The following is a 12,254-nucleotide window of genomic DNA, read 5'->3' as shown; positions in this document are numbered from 1 at the left end:
TGTGACCCTGGGCAAGTCACTTAACCCCCATTGCCCAACTTGAAAAAAAAAAAGAAAGAAAAAAAGAAATTGAACAAGTCATAAATTAACTTCCTGGGGTAGGGGTGGGGGGAGGAACAGGACCATATAAATTTATAAGCAAATTTGACCAAACATTTAAAGAATAATTACTTCCAATACTACAAAACTTTTTTAAAAAATAAGTGGAGGCCTACCAAATTGCTTGTATGACACAAATATTATTTTGGTACCTAAACCAAGGAGAGTCAAAACAGAGAAAGAAAACTATAAACCAATTTCACTAATGAATATTGGTACAAAATTTTAAAATAAAATACTAGTAAAGACGTTATGGCAACATAACAGAACAATCGTATACTATGATCAGATTGGAATTATACCAGGAATGTAGGGCTGGTTCAGTATTAGGAAACCTATAAGCATTCTTGACCATAGTAACAGCAAAAACAACAAAAATTATTATTTCAATAGATTCAGAAAAAGCTTTTGACAAAATATAACATCCATTCCTGTTGACACTAAAGAGTACAGGAATAAATGTAGCTTTCCTTAAAATGTTAAGTAGTTATCAATCAAAAAGTAAGAGCAATCATTTTCTGTAATTAAGATAAGCTAGAGGTCTTTCCAATAAGATCAGAGATGAATCAAGGAAGTTAATTTTCACCATTACTATTCAATATTGTACTAGAAATGGTAGTTATAGCAATAAGAAAAGAAATTTAAGGAATAAGCATAGGCAATGACAAAACGAAAATATCACTTTCTGAAAATGTTAATGAGGATTTACTTAGAGAACTTGAGACAACTAAAAAACTAATCAAAACATTTAATGCCTTCAGCGTGATTGCAGAATATGAAATAAACCCCCACAAATCATCAGCATTTCTATAAATACCAACAAAACCCAGCAGGAAGAGAAAGAAAAATAAATTCCATTTAAAATAACTACAAATAATATAAAATACCTTGGATACTACCAGCCAAGACACATACAGGAATTATATGAATATAATTATTAAACTTCATACAAGGACAGATAAATAATTGGAGAAATATTAATTCTTCATGGGTAGGCTGAGCCAACATAATAAAAATGGTAATTCTACCTCAATTAATTTACTTACTCTGTTCCATGCCAATCAAACTAGCAAAAATTATTTTATAGAGTTAGAAAAATAGTAGCAAAATTTATCTGAAAGAACAAAGAGGTCAAGAATATCAAAGGAATTAATGAAAAAAAGATGTGAAGGAAAGTGGCTTAGCCATACCAGCTCTCAAACTATATTACAAAGCAGTAATCATCAACGCAGTATGGTACTGGCTAAGAAATAGAGTGGTAGATCAGCGAAATAGATTAGATATACAATACACAGTAGTAAATGAAATTTAGTGTTTGATAAACCCAAAGATCCTAGTTTTTTGGAGAAGAACTCACTCTTTGCAGAAAACTAACAAAATGACTGGGAAAACAAATTGGCAAAAACTAGGTATAGACCAACATCTCACACAATATACCAAGATAAGGTCAAAGTGCGTACATGATTTAGACATAAAAAGTTATACCATAGGCAAATTAGAATATGATGAAGTAGTTTACACATCAGATTTATGGTTAAAAGAAGAATTTATGACCAAACAAGAGACAGAGAGCATTGCAAGATGTAAAATGGATGGTTTTAATTATATTAAATTTGAAAGTTTTTGCACAAAGAAAACCAGTGCAACCAAGATTAGAAGGAAAACAAAGCTGAGAAAAAAATTCTATAGCAAGTGTTTCTGATAAAGGTCTCATTTCTCAAATATGTGGAGAACTGAGTTAAATTTATTAAGAATATAAGTCATTCCACAACTAATAAATGGCCAAAGGATATGAACAGGCAGTTTTCAAATGAAGAAATCAAAGCTATCTGTAGTCATATGAAAAAAAGTTCTAAACCACTATTGATTAAAGAAACAAAAATTAAAACAACTCTGAGGTAACACCTCACACCTATCAGAATGGCTAATATGACAAAAAAAGAAAAATATGGGATGTTAGAGCAGACTTGGGAAAATTGGGACACTACTTCACTGTTGGTGGAATTGTGAATGAATCCAACCATTGTGGAGAACAATTTGAAACTATACCCAAAGGGCTATAAAACTATGCATACTCTTTGACCCAGCAATACCACTACTAAGTCTGTATCCCAAAGGGATTTGGGGAAAAAAGGGAAAGGACCTATATGGACAAAAATATATCAACTCTTTGTGGTGGCTAAGAATTGGAAATTCAGGGGATGCCCATTAATTGGGGAATGGCTAAACAAGTTGTAGCATATGATTGTAATGGTGCACTATTGTGCTATAAGAAATGACAAGCAGAATGCCTTCAGAAAAACCTAGAAGGACTTCCATGACTGATGCAAAGTGAAGTGAGCAGAACCAAGAGAACATTGTACACAGTAACACAAACATTTTTCGATGATCACCTGTGAATGACTTAACTATTCTTAGCAATACAATGATTCTAAAGGACTCATGATTAAAAAATGCTAGCCATCTCCAGAGAAAGAAATTATGAAGTCTGAAAGCAGATCAAAGCATATTATTTTTCACTTAATTTTATGTGGGAATTTTTGGGGAGTCTGTTTTCTTTCACAATATGACTAATATGGAAATAATGTTTGGCATTTTTGCACATGTATAGCCAATATCAAACTTCTTGCCTTTTCAAAGAGGGAGGAAGAGGGAGAAATTAAAACTCAAATTTTTTTTTAAAAGAATGTCAAAAATGTTTTTACATGTAATTGGGGAAATAATAATCTGGGAAATAATTGGGAAAAGGATAAATAATATAATAAATGGGAAATAATAATAATAAATAATGAAATGGGAAAGGAGGGTGCCTAGCAGTACCAGATTTCAAAATATAGTGCAAAGCTGTCATCATCAAAACAATTTGGTACTAGATAAGAAACAGGGCAACGAGGTGGTGCCGTGGATAAAGCACTGAGCCTAGAGTCAGGAAGACAGTTCAGTCCAACTTCAGACTTGCCAGCTATGTGGCCCTGGGCAAGTCACTTAACCATATTTGCCTCAGTTTCCTCATATATAAAATGAGCTGGAGAAGTGGCAAACCACTCCAGTATCTTTGCCAAGGAAACCCCAGATGAGGTCATGAAGAGTTGGACATTACTGAACAACAATAAAGAAATAGAGAGGTTGATCAGTGAAACAGATGAGGTACATAATGTAATATACAGAAACAAACCTAGTGTTTGATGAACTTAAAGATCACAGTTATTAGGGTTTGCAAGAACTTACTATTTTACAAAAAGTGTTGGAAAAACTGGGAAGCAGTCTGCCAGAAACTAGGCACAAGCCAACACTTCACCTATACCAAGATACGTTCAAAATGTGTACATCATTTAGATTGAAGCAAATTGGTGAAACATGGAAATTACCTGTCAGATCTGTAGATTAAAAAAAAGTTTATGACCAACAAGAGATAGAGGTTTGCAGAATGTAAAATGAATAATTTCCATTACATAAAATTTAGAAGTTTTTGCACAAATAAAACCATTGCAGCTAAAACTAGAAGAAAAGCAGGAAATTAGGGTGAAGGTGCCAAATCTTTTCAGCAAACTTCTCTGATAAAGGTCTCATTTATAAAATATATATAAGACAGTCAAGTTGGCAAGGATAAGAGTCAATCCTCAGTTGATATATGATCAAAGTATATGAATAGGCAGTTTTCAGAGGAAGAAATCAAAACTATCAATAATCATATAAAATGCTCTCATCTCAAACCTACCTATTTGGCTAACATGATAGAAAAGTAAAATAATAAATGCTGGAAGGGAAGTAGAAAAATAGGTACATTCATGATTTTGGCGGTGTAGGGTGGAAAGGGCAGGGAACTTGGCTAATTTGGAAATGTGTTTTTCACAACTATATATATATATATATAATTTTTAAATTTTATTTTCCTTGCCTTCTCAATGGATAGGGGAGGGGGGAGGAGGATTTGGAACTGAAAATAATTTTTTTTTTAAAGAATGTAAACGCCTTGAGGGCAGAGATTATCTTATTTTCTCAGTGCTTATCGCAGTTCTTGGGCACAATCTCTGTGAATCAGCTCCCTATCCTTTCTTCAAGACCCATCTCCAACTCCACTCCCATTCCTCAAAGAAGCCTTCCTTTATGCCCGTAGATGGGTGGAGTTTCTTTCTCGTGTGGTTTCATTGACTTTATATCCTGACCAATGTTCTAATAAGCCCTACTCCTCCCCAGTTCCATCCCAACCTGATCTGTTCATCTCTTGGCTCATGTTGTGCCCCCTGGAGTCCCCACTCTCTGCTCAATAAACTCTCCACTCAATTGATATACTTCCTCCCTCGAAACTGAGATCTCGATTTCCTCTATGAGTGCCACATCCCTCGCAGCCCTCTCCACTGGAAATCTACCTCTTTTTCTGCCCGTCCATCTTTCTGATTACATCCGAAATCCCTGCGTGTCACCATCACTACTTGATACTTGTGTCTCCTCCACCCCTTTCAACCAGAAAGGGGCTTGAGTAAAAAACCTCAGAGTCTGCTGTGTCTCATCCTCTTGAGCCAGCTCGAGGTGGGACTCTCTCCTCCATTCTTCTTCCCTTTGTCATCCTCCCTTCATTTCACTCCTCTTTCCTGAGACTAAGGAGAAGGGACATGCTGAGCTGCAAGTGCCCACCATGGAGAGATTAGATGGACTCCATCTTAAGGTGATCTGCCTTTTTATGAGCTCTGCCACACTGAGAGTTAAAAACAAAAGACAAGGTTCATTCAATATTGACCCAGGGAATTTTTTTTTTTTTTGGTAAAACAATAAGACTGAAGAAAGGAGAATTCCAGCATATGTGGCCTAAGGAATTACACACACACACACACATACACACACACACACACACACACACACACACTGCTACATGTGCATGCTGAACTTACATTTCTGCATGTTCTACATGCTTTGTACAATATACACAATGGAATATACTTGTCTAAATCAGTCATGTTTTGTGAACAAAGGGATTTTTTTAAGTTGATAAGGCAAAATCAAAGAACATACCTCAAAGATTTGCTTGACACAGTAAATGGAGGTAAAGGGGGGAGGGAGGATGAAGAAATAACCTTGGGGGAACTTCTGTGGGGTCCCCAAAAGCAGTTTCATTGTCATACAGTAGGAACCCAAGGCCTACAGGGCAGCCTCTACCCTTATTTCATAGCCCCAAATGCATGTATCATAGCTTTCTGACACCACCCTGGTCCCCAGCTCCATCTTCTCCTTTTCCTTAACAACTTCTGCACATTGATGAAACTCCCCATCAGCTGAGTAAACCTCCCATAGTCTTGTGATCTTGCCTAGGAAACCCAACAAAAAATCTAAGGCTCAGAGGGCTTAGTTGAGTATCTTGCCCATTCCTGGCCTGCAGGGGAAATAGACCCAAACCAAAGGGTATGTTCATATGTGTTTTCCACACTTTCATATTCATTGGAAATATGTTGGAAATTCTGCATTTTCCTCATTTTTTTTCATTGCCTTTTGGATGACCCACAACATTATTTCTTTGGAGATGGTAGTGTTCCATGCCAAAAAGTGGACCTTTCTTTTAGAAGTGTGGGGTCATTAAAAGTACTGTGAAGTTTCCTAAAGACATGGTTGATGGGACAGCTAGGTGATGCACAGTGGATAGAGCACCAGCCCTGGAGTCAGGAGGAGGTCAAATTCGACCTCAGACACTTGCTAGCTATGTGACCTTGGGCAAGTCACTTAATCTTGATTGCCTCAAAAAAAAAAAAAAACATGGTTCATCCACTTCCTGTTCAATTCTGGGCCCACCTAATTTTCTAAACACCTTCCCCCATAACTATCAAAGAAAGAGGTATTCACTGACCAGTTTTATATGCAACTATAGAATGTATCACAGTCCAGGAAATAGGCATTCTTTGTCTCCTTGGTTAAACCAAACTTTGAGTGATTATGGATTTAATTTAGGAGACTAATGTTCCAGGACTCAATTCAATCAGAACAGTGCCATCTGCAAATGGGAGCTCAAATAGAAGATCTCACCAACTATAGGGTATCTTTCCATTTGAACTCTGCAAAGGACATTCTCTATGACAATGGCAAACACCACTGACAGTCATACATCTGTGTTTTGTGTTAATATTCTGGGCCCTCAAGGTTATCCCAGTGATGTCTTTCAAAGAATCTTGTAAGATTAGACACATGCATGAGAGAGGCCTTGTTGGAATTCAATTCAATTCAATAAACATTTATTAAGCCTCTACTATATTGCTGGCACAATGCTAAGTGCTGGGGATACAAAATGAGGCAAAAGATAGCCCCTGTTCACAAAGAGCGCACAATCTAATGGGGAAATTGGGGGGGGGAGACAACATGCAAATATAGATATAAAGCTAGCTACGTACAGGATAAATAAGAAATAATTAACAGAGGGAGGGCACTGGAATTAAAAAGAGTTGGAGAAGGCTTCCTGTAGGAGGTGGGATTTTAGTTGGGACTTAAGCCAGGATGGTCAGGAGTTTGTGTGGAAAAGGGAGAGCATTGCAGGCATGGGAGACAGCAAAATAAAATGCCCAGAGCCAAGAAATAGCATTGTGTCTCATTGGTGAAAATAGCTAGGAGACCCATGTGACTGGATCAAAGAATACATGTTGGGGAATAAGATGTAAGAAGACTGAAGAGGTAGGAGAGGGCTAGGTTATGGAGGACTTGGAATGCTAAACAGCATTTTGTGTCTGATCCTGGTGGCAATGGAGAGCCACTGGAATTTATTGAGTAGAGAATGACATAGACCTGTGCTTTAGCAAAATCACTTTTTAGTGGTTGAATGGAAGATGGATTGGAGTGGGGAGAAACTTGAGTCAGGCAGACTGACCAGCAACTGCAGTGATCCAGATGTGAGGTGATGATTGCCTGTACCAGTGTGGGGGCCATGTCATAAGAGAGAAGGGAACCTATTTGAGAGGTGTTGCAAAGGTGAAATCAGTAGGCCTTGGCACCACACTGGATACAGGGGTGGGTAACCTCTAGGATGTGAGCCTGAGGGACTGGGAAGATACAGTCATAGGGAAAATAGGATAGGGGGAGGATTTAGAGGCAAAGATAATGAGTTCTGTTTGGGGCATATTTTTTAAGATGTCTACTGGACATCTAGTTCAAGATGTCTGAAACGCAGTTGGAGATGTGAGATTGGAGGTCAGCAGAGAGACTGAGGGGGGAAAGATAAATTTGAGAATCGTCACCATCAAGACGATAATTACACCCATGGGAACTGATGAGGTCACCAAGTGAAACAGTATAGATGGAGAAAAAAAGCAGGCCCAGAACATAATCCTGAAGAACACCTACAATTAGAAGGTATGAGCCAGAGGAGGATCCAGCAAAGAAGACAGAGAAGGAGCAGTCAGGTAGAAAGAAAGCCAGGAGACAGGGTGTCCTGAAAGCCCAGCGGGAAGAGGGTATCAAGGAGGAGAGGGTGATCAACAGCATCAAAGGCGGCAGAGAGGCGAAGGAGAATGAGGAGCGAGAAAAGGCCGTTGGGTTTGGCAGCTAAGAAACATTAGTAACTTTGGATGGAGCATTTCAGTAAAATGATAAGGTCAGAAGCTAGATTGTAGGGGTGAAGAAGAGAAGCGAAAGGAGGAAAAGTGGAGGCACCAATTGTAAACAGACTTTCCCAGGAGTTAACCTACGAGGGGCAGAAGAGAAATAGGATGATAGTTAGCAGGGATGGAAGGATCAAGCGAGGGTTTTTTTCAGGATAGGGGAGACATGGGCATGTTTGGAGGCATTTGGGAAGGAGCCAGAGGAGAAGGAGAGATTGAAGGTAAGTGAGAGACTTGACTGGCTCTTTGCTTGAATGAAACAGGTACAAACGTGAGGTTATCACAGGGACATAAAGTTCCTCTTCCCGGGTTCATGAGCTTTGCTAGAGAAAGTTACAAAATCGTGCTCATCTAAAACTTTTCAGCGGACTTTTGAGTTCCTCTGTTGGTTAGGTGCTGCTGACTGAGCGGTCTCTCTTCCCGTATCACCAATATGCACCTCTCATGGTCCTCGTTCCTCAGTCCCGATCATCCACTCTCATTCCCTGATATGCAAACTACATGCCCATACTATCAGCTCTTGGACTTCCATCTTTTGTAACCTCCACAAGCTCTCCCACATCCTTAAACTATTCAAGTACCAGTATTTCTACCTTCTTAATATGAGTAGAACCCTAAGGTCACTCTTTCCCTTGTAGTCATCTCCATTGGACACCACCCCTAGTTCCCTTGACTCACAGTGCCAGGAAGAGGAGCTGGCTCTGTCCTTGCTCACTTATGTTGCTTTTGGACCCTTCCTCAATAACATCACGTCTTTTAAAGTCTATTTACACACTCTCTTTCTCATTCTTTTTGCTGTCGTCTTCCAACCCCCCATGTTAGTTACTCTCTTAACTTTCTCAATGTCTTCCATTGTTTTTATTTTAGTTTTTTAAAACTGTATTTTAATTTTTTTCTTTTTTATTATGTGCTTGGTAAACATCAATAAATATTAACATTTCCTTATATGAAGCACAGAAAAAAAGTACTGTATATGAAATGAATCTTTATTGCCTACAGCTGGAATTTTTTAAAAGTATATAACAAATTCAACACCCGAAATCCAAAATAGAAATTCATACTATCTCACCTCAACTTGACCCTCAATGGTTCAAGGCAAAAATTCTGTTCATCTCTGATTGACAGCCTATCACTCTTAATAGTGGCTGCTCTAAATCTTCACCCTCTTTCTGCAAATAGTCTTGATTCTTCATTTACTTAGAAGATGGAGATTATCTATAATGAGCTCCTTTATCTCCCTTCACAATTTTGTGATAAAATCACAAGGTCTCCAAGTACACAGTGTGGGTGTTCAATGGAAAGTATGTCAAATTCAGTAAGTAGTATATGCTAATTGGCTGCAAATCACATTTGCAAGAAAGCTTAATCTCCAAAAACACCTTGTAAGGACTTAAAGTACATAAAATATGTAGGGTGTCCCAAAAGTCTTAGGGCAGCTTTAATAGCTTAAAGGAATGCTATGAGACATTAATAGCTTCAAACTGCCTTAAGACTTTTGGGACACTGTGTAAATAATAGGCAATTTTGAAAGCTACACATTTGAAAAGGACGCAGTGGAATGGAGCAGGAGATGGCAAATTAGGTTGTGGTTGACCTGGGAGTGAGTCCAACTGCTCAGAATAGAGATGATGGCTGAAGAAGAGGCAGCCTCCAACTTTCCCCTCAAGCAGTGACTGGAGAATCAATACAATGGGACGTAGGTTGGAGTAATATGCAGCTAAAGATCATAGAGGCTGAGTGAAGTTAATTGGGAAAGGACAAATAGAATGGAGTGTGTAAAGTGTAGACCAGTGACTTTGACTTGAATTCTTGACAAAATTCTGAAGTAAATATTAAGAGAGTGGTTAGTGAACATCTAAAAAAAGTAGTAGTAATTATAAAGAACCAGTATGGCTTCACCAAGATCAGGTCATGCTAATAACCTGTTTTACCTTTTTGATAGACTCACTACAATACAGATTAGAAAGAGTGATATAGATAAGTTTACCTAGATGTTAACAAAACATGTAAAGATGTCTCATGGTATTCCTTTGGAAAAGATAGATATGGTCTACAGACAATAGTACAGGTCAGTAGATTCAGAACTAGGTGAATGAGTAGTCACTAGTGATTAGATGTCAACATGGAAGGATATCTCTAGTGGCACGCACCAGGGATCTATGCTTGGCCTTGTGCTATTTAATATTTTTTTCTGATGATGTGAATGAGGGCAGAGATGGCTGTGTACCATATTTACAAATGATAAAATCTGGGGAGAGTAACTGATACAGAAAACAGAAGTCAAAAAACGTTGGCAGGCTAGAAAACGACCCAAATTTATTAGGATAAAATTTAATTTGGGATAAATACGTGTGTCGAGCTTCAAAAATAAGCTCTGTAGATATAGACATGATAGTGTGGGTAGACAGAGGTTCATCTAAAAATGATCTTGTAGATACCAGCAAATTTACAGTGCCAACATGGCAGCAAAGATGATACAAAATTAAGCTGCTGTGGGAGAAGGAAATGGCCACTTGTGCTATGTGCAGGGCAGCAGCCAGCCTCTACCACTGAGTCTCCCCAACCTGTTTCAGACAATGGTGGCAGGAACAGGCACCACAGAGAACAGGCACCTATGAGGGAGTCCCATCACAGCAACAACCCTTAATTTAGAGCTTGGAGGGAAGAGCAGCATAATGCACAGTGCATTGTGGCAGTTGAATGATGCTTAGGGTACCTTGACCTCTTACTTTCAAAGATAATTTTTCCATTCATTCATCACAATGGAAAGCTCAGATTCTAATGATGAAGGAAATATTGATCCACCTGAAGTTCAGCATAGGCATTAGCTGGATCAATTGGATTGGGAAGAAATTTTCTACCATTTTGTAAATAATCTGGGTAAAGATTATATTATTATGAGGAGTAACAATTTGCTAGGTACCCCAGGTGAGATTACTGAAGAAAAATTATTGAGATTTCATCCAATTAAAGAAAGCCCCCCCCCACAGCAAAGTAGTGATGAGAATAGAAAATCATCAGATGATGTTTCTTACAGTGAATCCATTGTAGACTTGCTAAATTCAGTCCAACAGACTGAAAATACAACAAGAAGTGGACAGAGAGGAAATCAATCTTGGAGAGAGCATTGAGCAGGACTAACCCAAATAGTGGTAATTTCAGTTTCCGTTTGGAAATAAATGTGAACTATAATGGGACTTCAGATGCAGAGAACTAAAATGACCCATCTGTAGAACCTTCCATTGGGGAAGATAGAGAAAATAATAGCTCAAGACATTGAAACTCCAAGAGCGAAGTCCCTGTTTATCATGTGGCATGGATCTGAAGGGAATGCCCTTGAGAAATTAACTGAAAGTGTATCTCTTCCCAGAGAAGGGCAAGAAGAAGGAGTCCAGAGCAACAGAGGATCCAAGCCAGGACTGGTAGAAATAAGTCACCTTTGACTCCAGTAACTGAGCTTCCTCAAAGAGGAAGTGTCACAGTGTCACATCTCAGACTTTTGACTATTCTATGGTAAATGAGGCTGAGAGGGATTCTAGAACTAGACAGCATGTGACATTGAGACAACATATGATGGGAATGAACTGTCAAAAGCAAATGCAACAACTTTAGGCATCAGGTTCCTCAGAAATCAGCGGGAGTGATGAATCTCCAGCTCCTGGACAGAGACCTCCAGCTACGGTCGTTCATCTTCAAGTGAGGAGAATTTGTCTGTCTGGGGGAATATAGACAGAAAGACAGCATAGCTAGTAGAACATGGTCAAAATCTCAGTCACTTATGAAAGTGAACGTGGAGGGTTCAGGAGGGTTTAGTTTTCATGTTCAGAGAGAACAGTAGTGAGGATTTCTATTCCTAGAATCTTAAGTAATGGGATCAAGGGAGACGACTTCAGTTGCAATTCAGACAATGTTACGGCAGATAATGACTGCTTTTGGTGAATTAAGCTACTTCATGTACAGTGACAGTGATACAGACTCCAGTGACCCATCCTTAAGTCCAAGTCTTGAAGACCCAGAATTCAGAATGCAGGATTGGGTACTAGTGGTAATGGAGGTGGCATTAATGCTATTAATGAGTGCTGGTGGAGGTGCCAGCAGCATTAGCGGTAGCAGCTCCGGCATTGAAAATTTAGAAACTAACTCTGGGTTATATGATAGTAGCAATGAAGGAGCTCGTCAGGTGTATATTCCTTCTAACTGCCTCAATAATGATATAATTCTTACAAATTCCAAGTATCATCTTCCCATATAGGCATATAAACAACTTAACCTCATTGAATTCCTTGTGGTCTTTCTTTCATGTTTACCTTTATATCACTAGGTCACCTAACTCAGCAGGACATATTCTGATGACTCCCACAATTTGGGCATTGATTTTTCAGTCTAATCATAGTTGTAAACTCTTGTCTTGAACCTAGGATGAAGTCCAGATAGTTTTTCCCATGGGGGAATTTCAAATGGGGTAATTGGTGAAGCAATCTCTACTACGTGCCTCTGAACCTGAGAAATTCCTTTAATGATTCCACTTCCTTTGACAAGGCTGATGATGATGATGATGATGATCTCATTAACATGCTTTAA

At 38.6% G+C, this 12,254-nt stretch overlaps 1 pseudogene; it reads left to right on the top strand.

Moving 5' to 3' along the window:
* The first annotated feature begins 10,435 nt into the window (after positions 1-10,435).
* LOC114023250 lies at positions 10,436-12,254 on the top strand (annotated as a pseudogene).

Source organism: Vombatus ursinus, unplaced genomic scaffold (genome assembly GCF_900497805.2).
Source record: "Vombatus ursinus unplaced genomic scaffold, bare-nosed wombat genome assembly UNPS02014817.1, whole genome shotgun sequence".
NCBI lineage: Eukaryota > Metazoa > Chordata > Mammalia > Diprotodontia > Vombatidae > Vombatus > Vombatus ursinus.
The sequence above is the reverse complement of the archived record's forward strand: the minus strand, read 5'-3'. Positions and strand labels throughout refer to the sequence as shown.